The 23,117-nt window shown below is 41.0% G+C and overlaps 2 long non-coding RNA genes across 4 annotated transcripts in view; one reads left to right on the forward strand and one right to left on the reverse strand.

Annotated features, from left to right (window-relative positions):
• The window catches only part of LOC103350563 (uncharacterized), a 164,398-nt gene extending 157,458 nt beyond the window's left edge, over positions 1 to 6,940 (forward strand). For 2 of the 3 annotated variants that reach the window (XR_011387833.1, XR_007908915.2), the window contains exons 2-5: positions 3,498 to 3,619; positions 5,313 to 5,465; positions 5,930 to 6,099; positions 6,239 to 6,940. This is a non-coding gene — a long non-coding RNA (uncharacterized lncRNA). Of the gene's footprint in view, positions 1 to 3,497; positions 3,620 to 5,309; positions 5,466 to 5,929; positions 6,100 to 6,238 lie in introns of all 3 variants that reach the window. The other variant, XR_011387832.1, reaches the window with a different exon arrangement.
• An 810-nt stretch (positions 6,941 to 7,750) lies between these two features.
• LOC127482950 (uncharacterized) lies at positions 7,751 to 22,649 on the reverse strand. Its single transcript, XR_007908916.2, has 4 exons — positions 19,916 to 22,649; positions 10,591 to 10,676; positions 8,497 to 8,591; positions 7,751 to 8,336 (listed from the first exon to the last, which is right to left on the reverse strand). It is a non-coding gene; the product is annotated as an uncharacterized lncRNA (long non-coding RNA).
• Between the last annotated feature and the right edge of the window lie 468 nt (positions 22,650 to 23,117).

Below are 23,117 nucleotides of genomic sequence, written 5' to 3' on the forward strand. Positions count from 1 at the left end.
CCTTTCTCTCTGTCTCTCTCTCACTGTCCACTCTGCCTGTCAAAAAAAAAAAAAAAAGAAAGAAAGAAAGAAATGTTAATGGTAGATAGAATTGGTGGGTCAAGTCAATGACTAGGCCAATGGAACATGTAGATGGAGAAATGTTGTTCTTGTGGGTCACCAATAACAAAGTTTTATGCTTTTGCTTATCCTCTGATCTTTTTCCCTCCCCATCCCACTCTTGTGAGTTACAGGGGTGTGAGTATGGGGAGACAGAATCCCAATCAGAAGCAGAGGTGAGTGGGGTGAGGCCAGGAGAGGGGCGAAAAACTCCTCCTCCCAGCTAGGAATGAGAACCAACTGAGATTCTGGTGCAGCCCTTCCTGCAGCAAAGGCATTCCTGTAAGGAGAGGTTCACATGAAACCAGGTGTTCTCAAAAAAAAAAAAAAAAAAATACCGGAAGAAAAAAATGTAGTGCTTCTTGGGGGAGATTAGTAAAGTGTCATGGTCATTCGTTGTCTATCCTTGGGTACATTTTAGCTCTAAGGAATCTGCCCACACTTCTAGGAATGTCTCCCAACAGAACTCTTCCAATCTTACCCTTTAGCCAAGGATTACACTTAGTTTTAGATATTTCCTTCTCCCCCATGCTCATCTAGGCCAAAAAAAAATGAACCATATGAAAATGTGCCCAGGTGATGATCTGATTCTGAGGATATGTTCTTTCTACCAATCATCTCAGAAGGAAGTTTGAGAGGACAGTACCCTGACAGAAGGTGTGAGATACATCTGTCAGATAGCAACGATCCAAAATGTCAGTACCATTCTCCTGTACAGTGACCCTCAGACAACATATATTTGCCAAATATGAAGACACTAATGGCCTGGTGTATGAGTTGTAATTGGATCACAGTCATCAGCAACATGGTTACTTGTTGTTATAGCTGTATTAATGAAATTTTGCCTATGGCTTCCTAATTAGAGGAGCAGCATTGGTGATCCAGCTGGCATTTTCAATTTGTTATCTGAGAGTTATGATCAGAAGAGAAATAAGAGCTGACTTAATGAAGTTTCTGGTCAGAGGCTGCTATGAAGACAAAGAGTTATTGAAAGAGACAAAGAGGAACTGATGTCTGGCAAATGCGCCACAAATGCAACAGCAAAAAGAAAGGAAATTTTCTGGATTCAGTTTTGTTGCAAGTGTTAGCAATGGAGGTTTCCTTCCTTCTCAACAGCAGGATTCCAGTGTTATAAACAGTTAGCTATGAAAAGAAGGTTAAAGTTTTTTTAGTTCAGTGATATTGAAGTGGGAATATCCCCAAGGGTCTTTAAAAAGATCTCATTAACAACCTTTTGCAAATTAATGCCTCTCCAATATCATATGTCCATAGGCCTGGGACATGACTTTGTTTCACTCCATCTGAGTTATGAAAATAAGCAGCAGCAGAAAGTAAGGTCTGAGAATAAGCATCTAGATATTGGTTAGGCCTGAATTAAGCAAGGCTGTGCTAGTTACTAAGTGTGTATCCTTTTTGAGTTTCTTCAATTATCTGAGACAATGTTCTTGTCTCTGAATTGGGGAAAATAATAGAATATATGCAAAATTATGTATTGAGAAGTAAATGACAAAACACTTAGCCCATCACTTGACACATGGTAAGTACTCAGTGCTTAATACAACTCTACTACTACTATTGCTACTACTACTGGATAGGCTGGGCAGAGCCATATGTCCAGTATGTTGAGGTGGAAACAATATTGAGGACCTAGAAGCTGGTTCAACTCCCTGAGAAGGAACCCGAGATCCAGGGGTGGAAATGACCTGTTTAGTACAACCCAGGATAGGACTCTGGACAGGATTCTTGTGCTCCAAATGGTGGGTCTCACACACTGTAGACTACACTGAACTCTTGGTCTCCAAGAGCAAAAGGAATGGGAAAGTGTAGCAGAAATATATTGGCCTAGCAGTCAAAGACTTACAAACTTTTACCTCTCATCTTCTATGGTATGTCTAATATTCTGAAAAATAGTCAATTGAATTGACAAGAAATTGAAGTCTTCCATTATTGCCACCCTACTAAGCCTCCCTTCCTATATGGTCCATGTTCCATTATCTCTGAAGCTTGGATCTTTCTTGCCCCAGAATTTGCAGTGCTTGCTTTCTATTACCTGAGAGGTCGATCAGGAATATGTTGCTAATATTATATGGTAGCATGTGTATGTATTCATATACACATACATACACACTGATGTATGTGTGAGGATACGGATACATATGCTGTATTTGTGTCTCTATATGAGGGTGCTTCAAAACATACCTAGAAAATGGAATTCAGACATAAATTTTCGGGGGTTCAAAAAGTTTTTCAAATTCATGCATATGAGTTGTGTTCAAAATATTCATGGAAAATGCATATCATGAAAAACTATACATGGATTCAAAAATCCATTTAAGTGTACTTCAAAGAGTTCATGGAAAACATTTATTGGAAAAAACTATTCATCAATTTCAAACGTTTTGCCCCCAAATAAATTTATATTTTGATGCTATCCTTTCCACAAATTTTTGAAGTATTCTCATATGTTTGATAAATGTACATCCATACCAGAAGCTTCTAAACTTTTGATTAATTTCCTTACATATTTTCAGTGATATTTTTCTGATCATTATAGCTATCAGTCAAGACATCATAACAATAACAAACACAAAACACATAACTGGTAGAAGCCTCAGACAGTACCTCTAAAAGTTCATGTACATTTTAAAAGTTGAAGATCTATGAATAATGTGTAAGAACCTTATGACTTTTAAAGGACAATGACAGCTTATTAAAAATCCACTATTCAAGAGAACAGAGGTTGACAGGAAACATGTACTAATCCACTTAAAATCAAACTTAGTGGACCACTCTTAGTCTGTCTTCCTTCTCAGCATCTTCTTTAAAACATTGTATTTCTCGGGACTGGTGCTGTGGCTTAGCGGGTAAAGCCACCATCTGCAGAGCTGGCATCCCATATGAGTGCCAATTCTAGTCCTGGCTGCTCCACCTCAGATCCAGCTCTCTGCTGTGGCCTGGGAAAGCAGTAGAAGACGACGGCCCAAGTCCTTGGAGACCTGCACCTGAATAGGAGACCTGGCAGAAGCTCCTGGCTTCTGGCTTCAGATTGGCCCAGCCATTTGGGGAGTGAACCAGCAGATAGAAGACCTCTCTCTCTCTCTCTCTCTCTCTGCCTCTGTAACTCTGCCTTTCAAATAAATGAATAAATCTTTAAACACACACACACTGTATTTCTCTTTCTCTATCATCTATCCTTGGTTTTCGATAAAGTATTACTACTTCTGCTCTTTGTCTCTTTCTCTCTCCATCTACCTCTGTGTCTATGCCTCCTTCTTCTTTCCATCTGTCTTGTTCTTTGCCAGGATGGTGTGGTAGCCCACATGGCTGCACCCATATTCACTTGCCAGACAAGCTCATACACAGCTGTCTTTCTCCTCTTTTCTCCAATTCCTTTTCAGCCCATGAGCTTCAGTGTCAACATTCCCTATTCTCTGATTCTGCTTCCAGAATTTGGCTTCCTGCTCAATGTTCCCCTACAAAGGTTTTCTGCTGGATCCCGTCACCAAACCCTCTTCTCCAGGTACTGATTTCTGTGTCTAACTCAGCCCAACAACCACACTCACCTGCTGGTGGTGCCCTTTCTGTTGCTGCTTGAAATTGCATACCTGACCTTAGACTGAATCTCCACCCTGATAAACTTTTGGATGGTCTCCTGTTTCTCAAATACTAACCACTTCCTCCATGATTTCATTATTTTCTCTATCCTATTCTCCTAACATACTTTTCCCTTTTTTACTTTCAATTCTCATTTTCCCCCATAGGACTTATTGTAATATAGGATAAATTTTACCGAGGTACTTATTTTGTGTAAGAAAGATAAGTGAATGTTCTTTAATCTAAATTTCAAAAGCAGGTGAGTAGAAGCAGTTATAATTCAGCTAAGGAGATCACTTTGGTTGTAGCTCTTTTCTTACTGATTATTTTTCTATATATCTCAATTGAGAAAAGAGGTCTCTAGTTTGAGAAAATATGTGGGAAAAGGTCTTAATCTAATTTCTTTCTCTAATATTCTGTTCCCTTTGTGGTTTCAAACATGCTTTTTTTTTAATTTTTAAAGAAAGATAGAAGTTTTTTTGTTGTTTTTCAGGTCACTGAAAATGGCTTTTAGAGTAAGCATGTTTTGCAGAAACACTGATTACAGATCTGTCACCTGCAACAATGAAATGTGGGAAAGTCAAGAATAACATAGTTAAATAGCAAGAATTTCAGATTTGGGGAAATAACTGAATCTACGACAATAGAGTTTGCATACCTATCCTTTTGTTGAAAACAAAAACTTCCTAGGTTCTGAACATCTATAATCATAAAATCAATTTCAATGTATTTATAACTTTGGGTCTACTACATGACTAAGCAGCCCTACAGAAGACTGAAAGAATAGTAGATTCAATCTACTATGATGCATCTAAATGGAACAAAAACTTGGTACTCTCAGATTCATTTCTCCTTCGCTTTGTTCAAACAAGCTCAGCTCCTAGACAAATGGAATTTTTTTTTTGACAGGCAGAGTGGACAGTGAGAGAGAGAGACAGAGAGAAAGGTCTTCCTTTGCCGTTGGTTCACCCTCCAATGGCCGCCGCGGCTGACGCGCTGCGGCCGGCGCACCGTGCTGATCCGATGGCAGGAGCCAGGTGCTTCTCCTGGTCTCCCATGGGGTGCAGGGCCCAAGCACTTGGGCCATCCTCCACTGCACTCCCTGGCCACAGCAGAGAGCTGGCCTGGAAGAGGGGCAACCGGGACAGAATCTGGTGCCCCGACCGGGACTAGAATCTGGTGTGCCGGCGCCGCAAGGCGCAAGGCGGAGGATTAGCCTAGTGAGCCGCGGCACTGGCTTGACAAATGGAATTTTTAATCAGGAGTGAAATGTCCCTAGGAAGCATTCCCGTTCCTCATTAACTGGAAGGGCACTGTATATTGTAAAAGCAAGAACAACAACACACGTGGACATGGTAGGGCTGCGGTAATCTGGATGTCTTTCTTGGTTATAATTCGAAGTGATGAGATATTTGAAAATTACTCCCTAAATTATTTTAAATCACCGTGTTCTAATGGCATTTCTGTATTTAGTTTTATGAGGAACTTTTGTATTGTTTCCCATAATGGCTTTACAAATTTATATTCCCACCAATAGTGCACAAGGCTTCCCTCTTCTCCACATCCTTGCTAACACTTAAGCTCTTCCAAGGTTTTCCTTCTTCCTGTCTCAAAAGCAGATGGACCAGCTGGAACTTCAGCACTCACCTTGTGAACATGAGGAAAGACCAAGAGAGTCTCCAAGTTGCCTTCCTGACAGTTTGCAGCCACTGAAACAACACAGCAACCTGAACCTCAGAACGTATTATTGTTGACAATAGCCACCTTAACAGGTACAAAATAATTGTGATTGTGGTTTTGATTTGTATTTCCCTGACAATTAGTGATGTTGAGCCTTTTTTTCCACCCTGTTGACCATTTGTATGTCTGCTTTTAAGGAATGCCTCTTCAGGCCCTCTGCACATTTTTTAATCAAACGATTTGCTTTCTTACAATTGAGTTCTTTGAGTTGCTTATATATTTTGAATGTTAACCCTTTGTCAGATGTGCGGTTTGAAATATTTGCTTCCATTTCTATGGACTCAGGGACACCTTTACTCAGTTGATTGTTTCCTTACCATGCTCTTAGATGATTAATTAATTAATTAATGAAATCATTGTGAGTATTCCATACACCAGGCATCGTGATAAGTTCTTGGTTGTATGTTGGTAAGTAAACAGATTGAGGTCCCCACAGAATGACTTAAAAGCCCACAAAGAATTTTGTCTCTGCCGATTCCTCTTCCCAAATTCATAGGTGCCATCCCGGCATTTTCAATCTCCTGTGAACTATTCCCATGTGATGACTCTTGTCCCCTCCACCTGGGCCCTGCCATCACTGGCCATTGTTACTACCCCATAGTTCCATCACTCGCTTTCCTTGAGATCTACCATCTTCCTCTGTGATGCTCTCTTTGCTCCCTGTTGGTAAGTGAAACTATTGGCTGAGCTATCCAAAAACAACTGCCCCCTGTTTCTACTATGATGCTTCCAAGTAGAGCAACTATGTAGTTAAATTTATATTTCCTTAGTTTCCTTTTTTTCCCTTGTTTCCATATGTAAGCAGACATGTGCTGGAGGGAATGCCAAGGAAGCTCGCTTCCTTGATAAAAAGACACACGTGCCGCTGGTAAGCCCTTCCAAGGTTTTCCTTCTTCCTGCCTCAAACACGGATGGTACAGCTGGGACTTCAGCACTCACCTTGTGAACCTGAGGAAAGACCAAGAGAGTCTCCAAGTTGCCTTCCTGACATTGCTGAGCCACTGAAACAACACAGCAACCTGTACCTCAGGAGAAGTTCTCACGTGAGAAGTAAACCACTATCGTTTAAGCCACTGTGTTGTCATATCATTGGTAAGAAAGCACTGCTGGGTGCTATTCAGTCCTGGGGAAGCATGCACATCAGAATTCTCATGGTTCTTTGGTGCTCATCAACTTTATTCTGATGTCTGCCTGGAAATTCTTAGTCAAATCACCTTGCAGGGCTGAGCTGAGAAGTGTGACAGCAGTATGTGTGCCTCTGACACAACGACTACACAAATTACCAGCTCCACCAATCCTCAAGCATTGGAGTCCATGTATGCCAACCTACTTCAGAGAATTTCAAGACACCATATCTATTAAGACATACCCTCTTATGTCTTAATCTCCTAATAATATGTACTCTAACTTCAAGCTCTGGGAGTATAAGTGCAAATGTGCTCAGATCACTAAGTTTGCTCATTCTAGAGGACAGTCACATTTAAATAAATAATCTTAACTTCACACGCATAAATAATAGGTGCTTTCTATCATGGGAAAATTTCTTGATATTTCTCCAGAATTTCCCTCTCTGGATAATATACAGTGTCTTGTACACAATATCAACCTCCCTTTCATTGGAAAATATTTAATCACATCTTCAATTGCTACTTCTTCCTAATATTGACTCTCCAGTCCACTCAAATTTAGTTTCTGTTCTTACAATTTAAATTCTAGCATTAAGTCACCAAAGAGCTGCATGTCACCAAGTCAGTGAAATGTCCAAAATTCTATGTGATCTCTCAGCATCTTTTTTAAACAGATTTCTGCTCCTCCTTTCTAATAACCATCTCTTCCCTTGCTTTCCATCTTCCCATGTCTCTATGCTTTCCTTGTTTTTTTTATAAGTTCCCTTTATGAATTCCTCTGCCTTTACCTAAACATTTTACTCGACCCAGCCTTAAGCCCTCATTTTTATGTTAATTAACTAATTTGAAATGAATAGCATCAAAGAGAAAGGGAGAAACTAACACAAAAACGGAGAGATTTTCCATCTGTTGGCTCACTCTCCAAATGCCTGCAGAAGTCAGGGCTGGGCCAGGCTGAAGTCAGGAGCCAGGAAGTTCATACTGGTCTCCCACGTGAGTGGCAGGGGCCCAAGAACTTGGATCATCTGTTCCCTTCTCAGGTGCATTAGCAGGGAACTGAATCAGAAGCAGAGCAGAAAGGACTTGAACTAGAACTCCAACATGGGATGCTGATGTTGCATGCACAGCTTAACCTGCTGTGCCACAATGCTGGTCCCCTTGAACCTCTTTTATCTCTACATATTCTCTCCCAGTATGATTTGACTTGTTCTCATATCTTCAAACACCATCTGTAATCAATGATTTCAAAATTACATCTCCAGCCCAGATCAGTCTTATGAGTTGTAGATATATAGGTCCAAATGTTTATAACACCTCTCTCCATCTGGGACATTTGAATGTGTCATAAGAATCTCAAATACAACATGTCACTTCCAAATAAACTTACTACCTGTAAACACCTGGCTCCAAACCTGCTCCTGCATAGCTCTCCTTTACAGTAAGTGATACCAATAATCTCCCAGATGCTCCAGCTAAAAGCCTGAGAGCCATCTTTAACAGTTCTCTCTCCCTCAGCATCTCCCTTCTTCTTCCAATCTAGCTGACCCTGTTTTCTTTTTTTAAAAGAAAAAAAATATTTATTTATTTATTTATTTATTTGAAAAGTAGAGTTACAGAGAGAGAGACACACACAGAGATTTTCCATTTTCCATCTGCTGGTTCACTCCCCAAGTGGCTGCAATGGCTGGGGCTGGGTCAGGCTGAAGCCAGGAACCAGGAACGTCTTCCAGGTCTCCCACGTGGATGCAGGGGCACAAGCACTTGGGCCATCCTCCGCTGCTTTCCCCGGTGGAAATGTGGAAATGAAAGTAATCATTTAAAATGTAAACCTGATCAAATCATCCCTCTATCAAAACTCTTTAATGGCTTCTAAGTACTAAGTATTCAATCTCAAATCCTTCTTTATATTTCCTGAGTAAAACAAACTCTTTCTTACCTCAGGACACTCATATTCCTCTGCGGGAATTGCTGCTTCTTCCACATTGTGCCAACTCTTACTCATCTTTCAGGTATGAGCTTAATTACCACCTTCTAAAGGAAATCACTTCTGATGAGATTAGAAATAGCATTAGGTTCCCTATTTACTTTCATACCACTCTGTGATTTCCAATTATAGGACTTGTCACCATAGTGATTAAATCCTACTTCTGTAAGTAGAGAGACTCTAATTAAATAATATAAGCTACTTGAGGGCAGAGACTAGGTACCTAATGTATTCTCAGTGGCTGGCAGATGACAAGAATGGGTGGCGGGGGCCGGCGCCGTGGCTCACTTGGTTAATCCTCTACCTGCGGCACCGGCATCCCATATGGGTGCCGGGTTCTAGTCCTGGCTGCTCTTCTTCCAGTCCAGCTCTCTGCTGTGGCCTGGGAAGGCAGTGGAGGATGGCCCAAGTGCTTGGGCCCCCGCACCCGCGTGGGAGACCAGGAGGAAGCACCTGGCTCCTGGCTTCGGATGGGCCCAGCTCCAGCCATGGCGGCCATTTGGGGGGTGAACCAACAGAAGGAAAACCTTTCTCTCTGTCTCTCTCCCTCACTGTCTAACTCTATCTGTCAAATAAATTAAAAATAAAATAAAAAAAATAAAAAAAACGGGTGGCCAACAAGATTCCGTGAGTACATAAAGTGAACTTAACATAGTTCTGGCTTTAAGACATATATTGACTTCCTGTTCTTATATGTTCTTCCTATTCTGACATATGTGATTTTTTTATTTTTATAAAAGATTTTAGTTATTTATTTGACAGGTAGAGTTACAGACAGTGAGAGAGAGACAGAGAGAAAGGTCTTCCCTCCATTGATTCACTTCCCAAATGGCCGCAACGGCCAGGAGCTGTGCCAATCTGAAGCCAGGAGCCAGGTGCTTCTTCCCAGTGTCCCATGGGAGTGCAGGGGCCTAAGCACTTGTGCCATCCTCTACTGCTATCCCAGGCCAGAGCAGAGAGCTGGACTGGAAGAGGAGCAACCGGGACTAGAACCGGCACCCATATGGGATGTCGATGCCACAGACAGAGGATTAACCTAGTGTGCCATGGCGCCGGCCCCCAACATATGTGATTTTATAATATGATTTTATAATTAGTTACCATTTCAATTATAAATATTTATAATTATAATTATTTAATTGACATATTTATATTTCCAGAAGTATTTAATTATAAGAAGGAATAAATTTCTCAAAATTAAAAGAAGTTGTTGGTTTTTCTAAAAAAAATCAGGGACAGACTTTCATTGCTCTTAAAGACTATTGGGGTAGATGTTTGGCTGAGTGGTTAAGATATTGCTTGGAACACCAACATGAGAACGCCTGGGTTTGAGTTTCCACTCTGTTTCCTAACCAACTTCCTATTAACACACACCCTGGGAGGCAGCAGGTGATAGTTCAAGTACTTCAGTCCTTACCACCCATGTGGGATACCCAGACTGAGTTCTGGCTTTGGCATGACCAGGTCCTCGCTATTGTAGGCATTTGGAGGAACCAGTGAATGGAATATTCTCTCTCTGTCTCTCGCTCTCTCTAGTAGTCTTGTTTTTTTTTTTTTTTTTTTTTTTTTTTTTTTTTTTTTTTGCGAAAGCTTTTATTTAATAAATACAGTTTCATAGGTACAGCTTTAGAAATATAGTGGTTCTTTCCCCCATACCTGCCCTCCCACCCCCACTCCCGTCCCACCTCCTACTCCCTCTCCCACCCCATTCTACATTAAGATTCATTTTTAATTATCTTTATATATAGAAGACCAACTCTACACTAAGTAAAGATTTCAACAGTTTGTACCCACACAGACACACAAAGTATAAAGTACTGTTTAAAGACAATTTTTACCATTAATTCTCATAGTACAACTCATTAAGGACAGAGGTCCTACATGGGGAGTAAGTGCACAGTGGCTCCTGTTTTTGATTTAACAATTGATACTCTTATTTATGACATCAGTGATCACCCAAGGCCACAAACTCTGTCAGTATTTAGACAGGGCCATAAGCAGAGTGGAAGTTCTCTCCTCCCTTCAGAGAAAAGTACAGAAAAGTACCTCCTTCTTTGATGGTCCCTTCTTTCCACTGGGATCTCACTCACAGAGGTCCTTCATGTTCTTTAGTAGTCTTAAAACTAAGACTACTAGATGGTCAGTTGTCATTTAAAAAGGGGGAAAATCAACTAATTTAGTAAAATTTGTATTTGCTCACCAAGGTTCAAATATATTAGAATAACATCTCTTATTTTTGAGACATTTTAAAAATTGAATGAAATATAAATTCCATAACTATAGCTATGAGATTAAGACAGAAAAGAAGTTGATGAATGACACTCTCTAGAAATTTCCTCTTGTAATGCTCTAATACAAGGATGTTACAGCCAGTCTAAGTCCCTGAGGTTCATTATTAATACATGTGGGAATAGAATGAATAACGTATAATGAGAAACCACAGGAGGAAACCCCTACCAAAGAAGATGAAGAATGATGAGACAAATTCTGAGAAAGACCGAATTCTCAAGGGTTCTGATCTAGTGAATAGATCATTACGGCAGACAGAAGTGACAAGAAGAAGGAATTAGAGACGATTTCTCAACCCCAGCTCTCTTGACTTTTTGTCCTGGATAATGCTTTGTTGAAGGGGGCAATTGGTGGATTTTAGGATATTTAAAAGCATCTTTTATCTTGACTCCATGGATGCAACAGCAAATTCATCCATTCATCCTTGAAATAGTGACACTCAAAAATGTCTCCAGACATTGCCAAATAGGCTGTTAAAATTGCTTCTAGTTCAGAATCACTGAATCAGAGAAAGCCTAAGAGGTTCGTTGATTTTAAAAAGGGCAAAAGGATACATGTTTTCTATCATGCACTGATTTATTGATTCTTTTTTAAATTAATGTATTACTTGAGAAGCAGAGTTACAGACAGAGAGAGGGAGAGACAGAGAGAGAAGTCTTCCATCCACTGGTTCAACCCCCAATGGCCACAACAGCTGGAGCTGGGCGAGGCTGAAGCCAGGAGGGGAGCCTCTTCTGGGTCTCCCATGTGGGTGCAGAGGCCCAAGGACTTGCACCATCTTCCACTGCCCTCCCAGGCCATAGCAGAGAGCTGGATTGGAAGTGGAACAGCTAGGACTCAAGCAGCGCCCATATGGGACACCGACAACATGGGTAGAGGCTTACGCCATGGGGCTGACCCCACTGATTCCTATTTTCATTCATTCATTCACTTAACAAGACACAGATTTAGTAACCACATTCTAAAGGTGAGTACTACACAGTTTCTCTTAGGACCTGAAAGTCTACAAGGACATAGAAAGGGCATTGCCTTTTTTATTATGAATTTACAATTATGTGAGGTGTTGATTTTAGTGCATACTCAAAATGAACTAATAAAAGTCCCAACCTCATACAAAATTCATAGTATGCCTGGTTATGGTGGAAATACAGTGAATTAGCATTCAGCTTCTAGCATGGCTTCCTGACCTATACCAATTGGAGAGTTAAAGCTATTTTGCAGAACCCCGGACTACCAAGTTTCTGGGGAACAGATTGACTCTGCATTTAACTGTACTTGCATGAGAGTGAATCTACAAGTGACAAAGAGCTCATCTCTTGCTGCCTGCTTCTCAAAGGCACAATCCTGGAGACTGGGTTGTCCCCAGTAGTGTTCCAGTGTGTGACCTCTTGTTCTGTGTGGGATTGTCAGATCCCTGAATGATGGCTATGGCACTGTGCTCTTGAACCCAGTAGGTTAGGTAGTGGACTTCTAATTCCACCTTCCTACTTTGAGAGAGGGAGTAACACCCTTCCTTTGGAACTTATTCTAAAAGACTCAGCCTTAAATCTCTAGCATCTTGATGAATATATATGGGCCTCATTCCCTGTATCACAGCTCATCTTGCTTAAAATAGCTAGAATGAGTTCTGGGTTTTTGCAAATGGAGTTTGCAAGTCTACACAACAAAGTGTAAGAGCTCAGTAAATCTATCACACACAGTGTGATCACACACCCCCAGTACAGAAACAGATCATGGTTCCTTGGGTTTAGCACCAGATGAAGAATTTGGCTTCCATTTAGGGGCCATGCTGCATGAAAAATATGTTTGCTTTTGTTTGTGTGTTGCTGAATTGATGGAAGTAAAAATATAAGATTACACTCTAAGTTAGTGTAGTGCCAGAGATAAATATGGGTGCAATAAGAAGGTGGTACAGTCAGGGATGATTTTCTAGAGAAGCAACTGAGCTGAGTGTGTGTAGGGATGAGTCAGGGAAATCGCATTTGAGGGTGGGGAAGAGGAAAGAGCAGGCGTGGCTGAGGGTGTTTATCAGAACAGTTGAGAATGCAGAGTACATGCCAGGTGTTCATTGTAGCTGCACTGTACGCGGAGAGGTAGGCAATGTGGAGAAATCATTCGGAGAGCAGAGATAAGAGCAGGGAGAGGGGGCAATGTAACATCCTCCTCCCTCCCTCCTTTCTTTCTTTCTTTCTTTCTTTCTTTCTTTCTTTCTTTCTTTCTTTCTTTCTTTCTTTCTTTCTTTCTTTCTTTCTTTTCTTCTTTCAGAGACAGACAAGCAGAGTGAGACAGAGATATAGACAGAGAGAGAGAGAGAGACAGAGAGAGAGAGGGATCCCATCTGATGATTCACTCCCCAAATGCCCGCAACAGTGTGGGGAGGGCAGGTGATTGTGCAAAACTGACTGAGCACTCAATCCAGGTCTCCCATGTGAATAAGAAGGACCAACTACCTGAGCCATATGTTGCTGCCTCCCCAGGACACACATTAGTAGGAAGCCAGAATTAAGTAGAGTTGGCCTGATAATGCAATGCAGGTTTACTAACCAGTGACTTCATTGCTAGGCCAAATGCCTGCCCAACTTCCACATTTTCTGAAGTTTATGGGCCCACTGATTATGAGAGACCTGATTCACTTCATGAGATTTCAAGGGGAAAATGGAAACACTACACTAAATGCACACATATGTTTTAAAACTAACTAAAAATATCATCCATTTACCAATCTAAACTCTTCTTTTTCAATTCCTTCATTGGAACTTATGGCTAACCCTTCTTGACAAATATAGAGAACATACATCCTTCTAAGCCACTTTCAGTCACTTGGCAGTTATATTTAGCTTTCTACCAGTGCCTGTGGTCTTGACTTTTTTAAGATTGACAGTACATTTAAAGCCATATCAAATTATATTAGGATTTCTCCCTCTGCATCTCCTTTTTAGTTAAACTCAGAGTTCTGAGGGGTTATGTGTGTGTGTGCACACATGTGTGTGCATGCTTATGTGTGATTGAATTATGTTACCTTAGGTCAAACAGCTTCTCTTAAAAGTTAGCTGGAAACTTTTATCATGTCAATATTCAATAACTGAAGAATGAGCCTGTGTAGATGCAAATTAATCTCACAAACTTCTGTCTGCTTCAAAAATGTGTACAATCTTGCAAGAGAGTCAACAAATTCAGTACCTGTTTATGCTACTGCCTAGTGTATGACGGACAGTCCTCTATACATAGCATTGGTTTTCATTTCAGTGCTGCATCATAAAATTAACTTTTATCAGAAATTCTAAGCAAAAATTTGTTCAAATCCAATTTGTTCTAATCCAATTACTCATTGTCAATACAAAAGGTTCAACTAGGAGTGACAGTAAGATGAACAGAGATCCTGATGCATGGCTTAGCTCCCATTTACTCAAGAAAACAACAACTCTCTCCTCTACCTGGAAACTGCTGTTATTTTGGCCATAGCATTTCTTGTCTTCAGAAATGGTGAAGTCCAAAGGGAAATAAGCATCTCGGGCAAATTGGAGTCTAGAACAAAGTCCAGGGTGGTCCCCTTACAGCAAAAAAGAGAAAAATCCTGTTCTTTCCCTTTGGATCAGGAGATATGAAATGTGAGCTCCCTAAGCAGGAACATGGCTTGGGATGGGAGGTGGCAGTGTAAAATGAAGACAAGAAAGGGGAAGGAAGTCTTTTTGCTGTGATAAAATGGGTTATTTTATTTAAACACACACACGCAAACCAGAAAGCAAACTCTTCAGTACCAGACCCAAGGGATATGAAATATGTGGTTTTTTTAATCTCTAAAACATGCCTAATCTTCCTTTTAAATTACCATCCTGCTAATTATTGAAATTTATTTTATAATACTTTGATTTTTATGATTTAAACTACCTCCATTCATTTTAAACATTAATTTGGTGTCCCTTAGATGACTCAGTTTTTTGCCTTACAGGTTTCTGCTTCTCCTCCTTCTTGTCCCTAAAACAACATTTAGAATAGAGACTATGGGAAGGAGTGTGGCCCATGCAATCAGTGGCAGCGGGATCCTCATCCGTGCTCTGTCTCTGTCTCCACAGAAAGGTTCCTTATCTGCCACTTAACCTTTCTGACATTTGGGGATGGTGCTATGACTTTGAATCAGTATCCCTCCCCGAATGATTCAGCCCCACCACTGCCTTCTGTAGCATAATAGTACACACACATGCACACATCTGGCTTGTTCCCAATGGGGACCAGCTCCTCTGTTTAGCCTATGTCTCAAGCCACTCCACTCTCTCCAGTCAGCCCCTCTGAGAATTCAAGACTGTCCTTCAAGGGTGTGAGAATATATCAATATCTCAGCCACAACTCAAGAACTGAAAATGGCTTAGAAATATGAATTCTGGGGCTTTTTCAGCCTAGGTAATCCTGCTGAGCTTTCTTTGTGTTTTGATGCAGTTACCCCAGCTTGGTGTAGGGAAGCCTGTGACACATCTCCTTGCTGAGTCCCACATAGGAAGAAAAGCAAAAACCCCAAGATAAATGGTGTTTCCTCAGCTTGTCTAATATACCGCACCTCTGCAGTCCAAGACAAAGCCTACAGGGTAATCAGAAGTCATCTCCTGCCGGCCTCACTCTCTGTTTCTGTCTCCTCCATTCCCTTCTTCTTGGACCACGTAAGAGTGTTTCACTTGCTATGAACCATATGTTTGCATTAGTGAGAACAGAAGCTTCTATAACAAATATATCCTATGGTATTTGTGTATTACAACAAAGGAGTTTATGTCTTGCTCCCATTGTCACGGTTCCATCCAGGTGTTCCTGGGCAAATGCCTTTCCATTTGGTTGTGCAGAGGCAAGGTCTCATACGCCGTGTTTTTCTGATCTCTTGGTCTTGGAGGATGCTGCATGTAACGTTGCTATGCATCAAGCCTGGCAATGACACGAATCACTTCCACTTGTATTCCATTAGCCAGAACTCAGTCATGTGAGAATCCTCAGATGCCAATAAGGCTAAGAATTGTAGCCTTTGCATCTCAGAGGAAATGTGTGCCCCATGGAAGAAAGCTCCCTGGTACAGGTCAGACCCAAATGAAAATCTTCTTTACACTAAAAAGGAACCATTAAATTCTGAGCTCTTTGGTCACCATTTTAAATATTCTGAAGGAATTTTAATGATCCTTTTCTATAAAGCCTGATCTTATAATTTAATGTCTTGCTTAAAGTCCTATTTTGAACTTCAGAGACTGCAAGGAACCCTTTTTCTTCTGATGCAATATGTGTAGTCCCACACAATAAACTTCCTTCAAAGTAATGCATATATTTAAGTAGACCAAAGTGTGAAATATTAAAACAAAACAACACTTTCAAAATATTATCTCTTAAGTAAAATTACCATAGCACTGAATGCTGCTTTTGAGAATTGAGCTTACACAGAAGGAGGCCAGCAGTATGCTCTCAAACACCACAGGACAAGTTTGGGGTCAAATAGATGTTGAAATCCTCAGCTCTCAGGCCAGCTCATTGTTATCAAATACATCCTCCTTGTCTATCAGGCTTTGCCTCAGCAAGACCGCCCTAACCTTTGACCTTGGAGTGGTCTTGATAGGACTTGCTACAAGTTCAGATTTTTATCCCAAAGTCTGTTAGGAGAGTGGGATAAATAGATTTTCATTTCTTTTTGGAGAATAGAACTTGAAACCTGGCACAAAGTATATGGCAGTGACCCATACAATAAACAATAAGGATCAGAATTTTACTAATTGGTATGAATGAGCTATCAATGAGAAGGGCAACTAGTTGTGAGACTAGGGGAGAAGACCACATTGATGACTGCCAGATTTCTAATCTGAAAGACGTGGAGAATGGTGGTGACATTCTTCAAGACACAGGAGCAGTGCATTGAGAGTTAAGAAATATGATGATCAAAAGAAAGCAAATAGGATGAGTTCAGGGAGCAAGCTTTTGGCGCAGCAATTGGGACACTACACCCTACAGCAGAGCACCTGGGCTTAATTCCACCTCTGCTCCCAATTCCTGTTTCCCATTGGTGCACACCCTGACAGGCAGCAGGCGATGACTCTGGTAGCTGGGTCCCTGTCACCCATGTGGGAGACCCTGATTGAGTTCCCTGCTTGTGGCCCAGTCACAGCTGTTGTGGACATTTGGGAAGTAAACCAATGGATGACAGATCTCCATCTATCTGTCTGTCTGTCTGTCTTTCTATCTACCTACCTACCTACCTACCTACTTATCATCTGTAAAACTATCATCATCATTATCTATCTTTGTTTCTTTGCTTTTTAAATAATTTTTTTAATTTTTGAAGTTCCCCCTACTAACTATCAAATTGACTATCAAATTATAGGGTTCCAGTTGCCTCTTCTATAACCTGAACTTGGATTGGATGACTTCTATTTTATTTTATTGTATTAAAGATTTATTTATTTATTTGAAAGACAGAGTTTACAGAGAGAGATAGAGAGATAAAGAGATATTCTAGACACTGATTCACTACCCAAATGGCTGCAACAGCCAGAACTGGGCCAGACTGAAGCCAGGAGCAAGGAGTTTCTTCCAGGTCTCCCGAGTGGGTGCAGAGGCCCAAGGACATGAGCCACATTCCACTGCTTTCCCAGGCATATTAGCAGGGAGCTGGATCAGAAGTGGAGCATCAGAACTCAAACTAGTACCCATTTGGGATGCCAGAATTGCAGACGACAACTTTACCTGCTATGTCATGGTGTTAGCCCCCTTTCAAAAATTTTTTTTAAAAATAAATTTAAATTTTTAAAAACCCAGAAGTATGATGAGTTCAATTGTAGATATCCTGGGTTTGAATCTAAGGAACATCAAATTAAAAGATGTTCATTAGTCACTTTGATATATGGATCTGGAGTTTAGAAAATATTGAAAAATATATGGCAGTCAGCATCATAAGAATGGATAAGTGCAAGCCCCTCTCCAAAACCATGTGAAATGAAAAGAGAAGAGGAATGAAAAAGAGACCTAGGGAACATCAACATTTAAAGACTGTTCCAGGCAGAAGTAGACAAAGTTCAAAATTAAATATCAGAGGAATAAGGGAAAGAGAAAAAAAGAATAATAAAATTCACAGAATCTTCAATTGAATAAACTGGTTTGAAAGGAATATGAGCTGTTTTAAAGATTTTATTTACGGAGCTGGCACTGTGGTGTAGTGGGTAAAGCCACCGCCTGCAGTGCCAGCATCCTATATGGGCACCAGTTCGAGACCCAGTTGCTCCACTTCCGATCCAGCTCTCTGCTAAGGCCTGGGAAAGCAGTAGAAGATGGCCCAAGTCCTTGGATCCCTGCACCTGCATGGGAGACCCGGAAAAAGCTCCTGGCTCCCAGCTTTGGATCGGCACAGCTCCAGCTGTTGCGGCCAATTGGAGAGTGAACCAGCGGATGGAAGACCTTTCTCTCTCTCTCTTTCTCTCCTCTCTCTGTGTAATTCTGACTTTCAAATAAATAAATAAATCTTAAAATATATATATTTATTTATCTGAGAGGTAGAGTTACAGCCAGAAGGAGGGAGAGACAGAAAGAAAGGTCTTCCATCCGCTAGTTCACTCCCCAAATGCCTGCAGTGGCCGGAGATGGGCCAGGTTGAAGCCAGAAGCCAGAAGCCTCCTCTGGGTCTCCCATGTAGGTGCAAGGACCCAAGTATTTGAGCCATCATCTAGTGCTTTCCCAAGCCATAAGCAGAAAGCTGGATCAGAAGAGGAGTAGCTGGGACACGAATCGGCAATCATATGGGATGCCAGTGCCACAGGCAGCGGCTTTACCTGCTACACCACAACACCAGCCCCAGGGATATGAGTTTTTAAAACATCCTTGCTTATGGAGTGCTGGTGACGCTGAGCTCATTTCATCCAGATTTTCCATTCCCCTAATCTGACCGAAGTTTTCAAGCACCCATTCTTTGGTGGGTGCTGAAAACTGTGAGAAAGAAGGACTTATTCACACCCTGCAGTGGGGCAGAGATTAGCTTACAGCAAAGCCTTGCACATGGATAGGGACGAACACTCCTTCTGGACAGTCACCAGGTAAAGTCCTAGAGAAATCACCACTGGTTTCCAACGACACAGCAACAGCTGAGTCCCTGGGTGGTGAGGACACAGGCCCCACTAGCAAAGCCCTTGGACCCCTGACAATGCCTTTTAAGTGGCAGTGAGGGTCCTTCTCTGAGACAGACTCCTTGCTGATTGGACTCGTGCTTTTTGGTCCAGCCATTTGCTTCTCAATCCGTAAGCTCTCTGTCCATTTCCTCCGTCTTTCTCCATCTGCAATACAGGCTTAGGGAGATAGTTTTCGTGTGGGGCACCATGAAAAAGAAGCTTTGCTGGCCGGCGCCGCAACTCACTAGGCTAATCCTCCGCCTAGTGGCGCCGGCACACCGGGTTCTAGTCCCGGTTGCCCCTCTTCCAGGCCAGCCCTCTGCTGTGGCCAGGGAGTGCAGTGGAGGATGGCCCAAGTGCTTGGGCCCTGCACCCCATGGGAGACCAGGAGAAGCACCTGGCTCCTGCCATTGGATCAGTGCGGTGCGCCGGCTGCAGCGCGCCGGCCGCGGCAACCATTGGAGGTGAACCAACGGCAAAGGAAGACCTTTCTCTCTGTCTCTCTCTCTCACTGTCCACTCTGCCTGTCAAAAAAAAAAAAAAAAAAAAAAAAAAAAAAAAAAAAAAAAGCAGCTTTGCTCTCATTTGTGCTCCTCAAGGAATTGAAGGGTTTGCTTTTGTTTTTGTTTTTGTTCGCTCTAAAAACAGACGCTTTTGGTTTCTCTTTCCCACCTTGTCATGTCTGTGCCCTAAATCACTGAGCTTAGCTAACCGAACTGCTTGAACTGAGGGTGCGAAGCAATGTCAGAGGGAAAAACTCTATCAGTGGGAAAACGTTATGACATAAAATATTAGACTGATTTTTAAAAGCTGGATAGTGTTGAATGGATGACTTTTGGACATAGTATACAAACAACATCATTTGTCTGACAAGATAAAATAACAATAGCCAAAAGTCTAAGGGACAAAGCAGAGCTTTGTCTTCCTTCTGAAGGAACACTCAAGATAAAGTATTAAATTCTTACCGATGCAGATTGTTCCAGGGCCAAATCTCCCCTCCATCCCAAGAATGGATTCGTTACTTTCAGTTGGACACTGTCTCTTTGGGGACCATTGTGGTGCAGATTTGTGTGAAAGCTGAGTTTCCTTCTAATAAGGAGATATTGCAGAAGGACTCATGTCCTCATTACACAACACTGTCTCCAGACTCTGAAACCTACTTTAAGCAGAACTTTTTGGACAATGTTACTTTTTTTCCATCACATTCTTTTGTACTTCAAGAAAAATAAGAAATAATAATTTATATCACAGGGAAAATATTTTAAAATACAGAAAGTGGAGGCAAATGTAAGCTAATAGAATTTTCTTAATTATAGGAGCAACTGAATGTAACAACGTAATGGTCAGGAACATTAACTATGGAGCCCGATTGCCTGGACTGAAGTCATTAAATTGCTAGCTCCATGGCATTGGACATGTTTTCTATCCTCTCTATTCCTTGATTTCCTCATCTAAAAAATCAGTAACAATTCCTGCCTCACAGTATTGGAAAATCATTAAGATTTTTAGGACACTGCTTGGCACATGCTAGGCATTCAATATCTATGGACTATTATTTTACATTCTCCAAAATCTTTCAGCCTATTATTGTTTTATCTTATTTTCTTCCATTCCAAGGATAATAATTGCTAAATAACAATGCAAATGATGAGAATGAATTTATAATAGGCCTAGGGGCCAGCGCTGTAGCACAGTGGGTTAAAGCCCCAGTCTTCAATGCCAGCATCCCGTATAGCTGCCAGTTCAAGTCCCAGCTGCTCCACTTCCCATCCAGCTCCCTGATAATGAGCCTGGGAAAGCAATGGAGGATGGCCCAAGTCTCTGGGCCCCTGTATCCACATGGGAGACCTGGAAAAAGCTCCTGGCTCTTGGCTTTGGATTGGCTCATCTCTGGCCCTTGCAGCCAATTGGGGAGTAAACCCAAAGATGGAAGACCTCTCTTTCTGTCTCTACCTCTCTCTGTAACTCATCTTTCAAATAAATAAAGTAAAATCTTTGAAATATATACTATATAAGTATACCATATAAGTAATTATATATATGTATATATGTATATATATGTATGTGTGTGTGTGTGTATATATATATATATATATATATATATATTAGGCCTAAAAGGAGGATCCAGGTTTTTGCTTCAGAGTGGCGTGGGTATCTTGGAAAGACATCATTGGAGAGATGAACTCTACTCTGACAAATTACAAAAGAAACAAAATTCAACATAAAATAAGACACAGTTCTCAATAACTAATTTGACTCACATTGTAATTAGTTCACACAACCTTATTCTAAAATTTACCCCAAAGTGTTCATTTTAGTGGCTACAGGTAGAAACAATTTACATACGATCTACTATTTTAATGTATTTTCGTAGAATATGGGAAAGCAATTAATCCATTTAATTCAGTAACAAAGTCATTCCAATAAAAGTAGGAATTATTATTAATCTGGCATCATCAGGAATATTTTTAAAAGATTTATTTATTTATTTGAGAGGCAAGTTACAGAGAGAGGGAGAGACAGAAAGAGGTCTTAAATCTGCTGGTTCACTCCCCAGATGACCACAACAGCTGGAGCTGGGCCAGTCCAAAGCCAGAATCCAGGAGCTTCATCCAGGTCTCCCATGCGGATACAGGGGACCAAGCACTTGGGCCAACTTCCACTGCTTTCCCAGGCCATCAGCAGGGAGCTGGATCAGAAAACGAGCAGCCAGAACTCAAACTGGCACCCATATGGGATGCCAGCCCCACAGGTAGAGGCTTAACCTACTGTGCCAAAGAGCCAGCCCCATCAGAAATATTTTAAACCTCATTTTGACAATGTCAGTGGGGAGAAAATAAAGAGTAAGCAACTGAGTCTAAGGTTAGAGATTATAGTCAGACTGCTACTGTAATGGAGTTTTCATTACAAATTAAAAGGGACAGAGGATTCTAACACAGAGGATTAGCCACTCTGACACTTAGGCCCAAAAGGCTAAGGAGAAATATCCTTAATATTAACCTAACACAGTGACCTCATTACTCTTTAGTCAGTGTAATCCTTAGCCATTAGCTGAGATATAGATTTTTGTACATGAGGGTATTGTTCTCCTTGTGAAATAAATGCCTTCAGAAATATTTCTAAAAACTTATTATAAAAGCTTTCTGATGAAGCTGTAGGGTAGTGGCAAGAATGTGGAGGTAGACAGAATGCTATTTTTAAGACTCTAAAATGACTTTCTGATGCAGAAAATAAAATAGTTTGACTCGGACTTTGGATTTATAGATGGCTTTCTTGTTGAAACAGGACAAACTTCTTTCTTGAGGGATTCTATATTTAAATGAAAAGATTAAAGTTTTTGTTGGGCAGACTCATAGAATGACAAATGCCCTAAACAGCACTCTGGCCTCAGTATCAACCCCAAGGCATTCGGATCTAGCTAAAAAGCCCATGAGAGTTTCTCAGCCATGGAAAGCCAAGACACTGTGGCAAAAAATGACCTAAATGAAAGATCTCTGTGAGTGAGATCCCATTGGAAAGAACGGGTTATCAAAGAAGGAGGTACCTTTCTCTGAAGGGAGGAGAGAACTTCCACTTTGATTATGGCCTTGTCCAATAAGATTGGAGTTTGTGAACTCAAGAGGCTTCCATAGCGTTGGCAGCTCACGACAAGAACCTCGAGTGATTATTGACATCATAAATAAGAGTGCCAATTGTTAAATCAACAACAGGAGTCACTGTGCACTTGCTCCCCATGTAGGACCTCTGTTTTAATGTGTTGTACTATGAGAATTAATGGTAAAACTAATCTTCAAACAGTACTTTATACTTTGTGTGTCTGTGTGGGTACAAACTATTATAATCTTTACTCAGTATAGAGTTGATCTTTTGTATATAAAGATAATTAAAATCAATCTTAATGAAGAATGGGATGGGAGAGGGAGTAGGAGATGGGATGGTTTGTGGGTGGGAGGGTGGTTATAGGAGGAAGAACTGCTATAATCCAAAAGTTGTACTTTCTAAATTTATATTTATTAAATAAAAGTTTTCTATTAAAAAAATAAAGCTGCTGTTGGGTGAGGTCAAGGTATTTTGATAAAAGGTGACCAGGTGTATGTGTATAGTACATATGTATTGTAAAAGTGTATGTGGTGTGTGCTTTATGCATGTGGATGTATGCATGGTTGT

Source organism: Oryctolagus cuniculus, chromosome 4 (assembly GCF_964237555.1).
Source record: "Oryctolagus cuniculus chromosome 4, mOryCun1.1, whole genome shotgun sequence".
In the NCBI taxonomy this organism is placed as follows: domain Eukaryota; kingdom Metazoa; phylum Chordata; class Mammalia; order Lagomorpha; family Leporidae; genus Oryctolagus; species Oryctolagus cuniculus.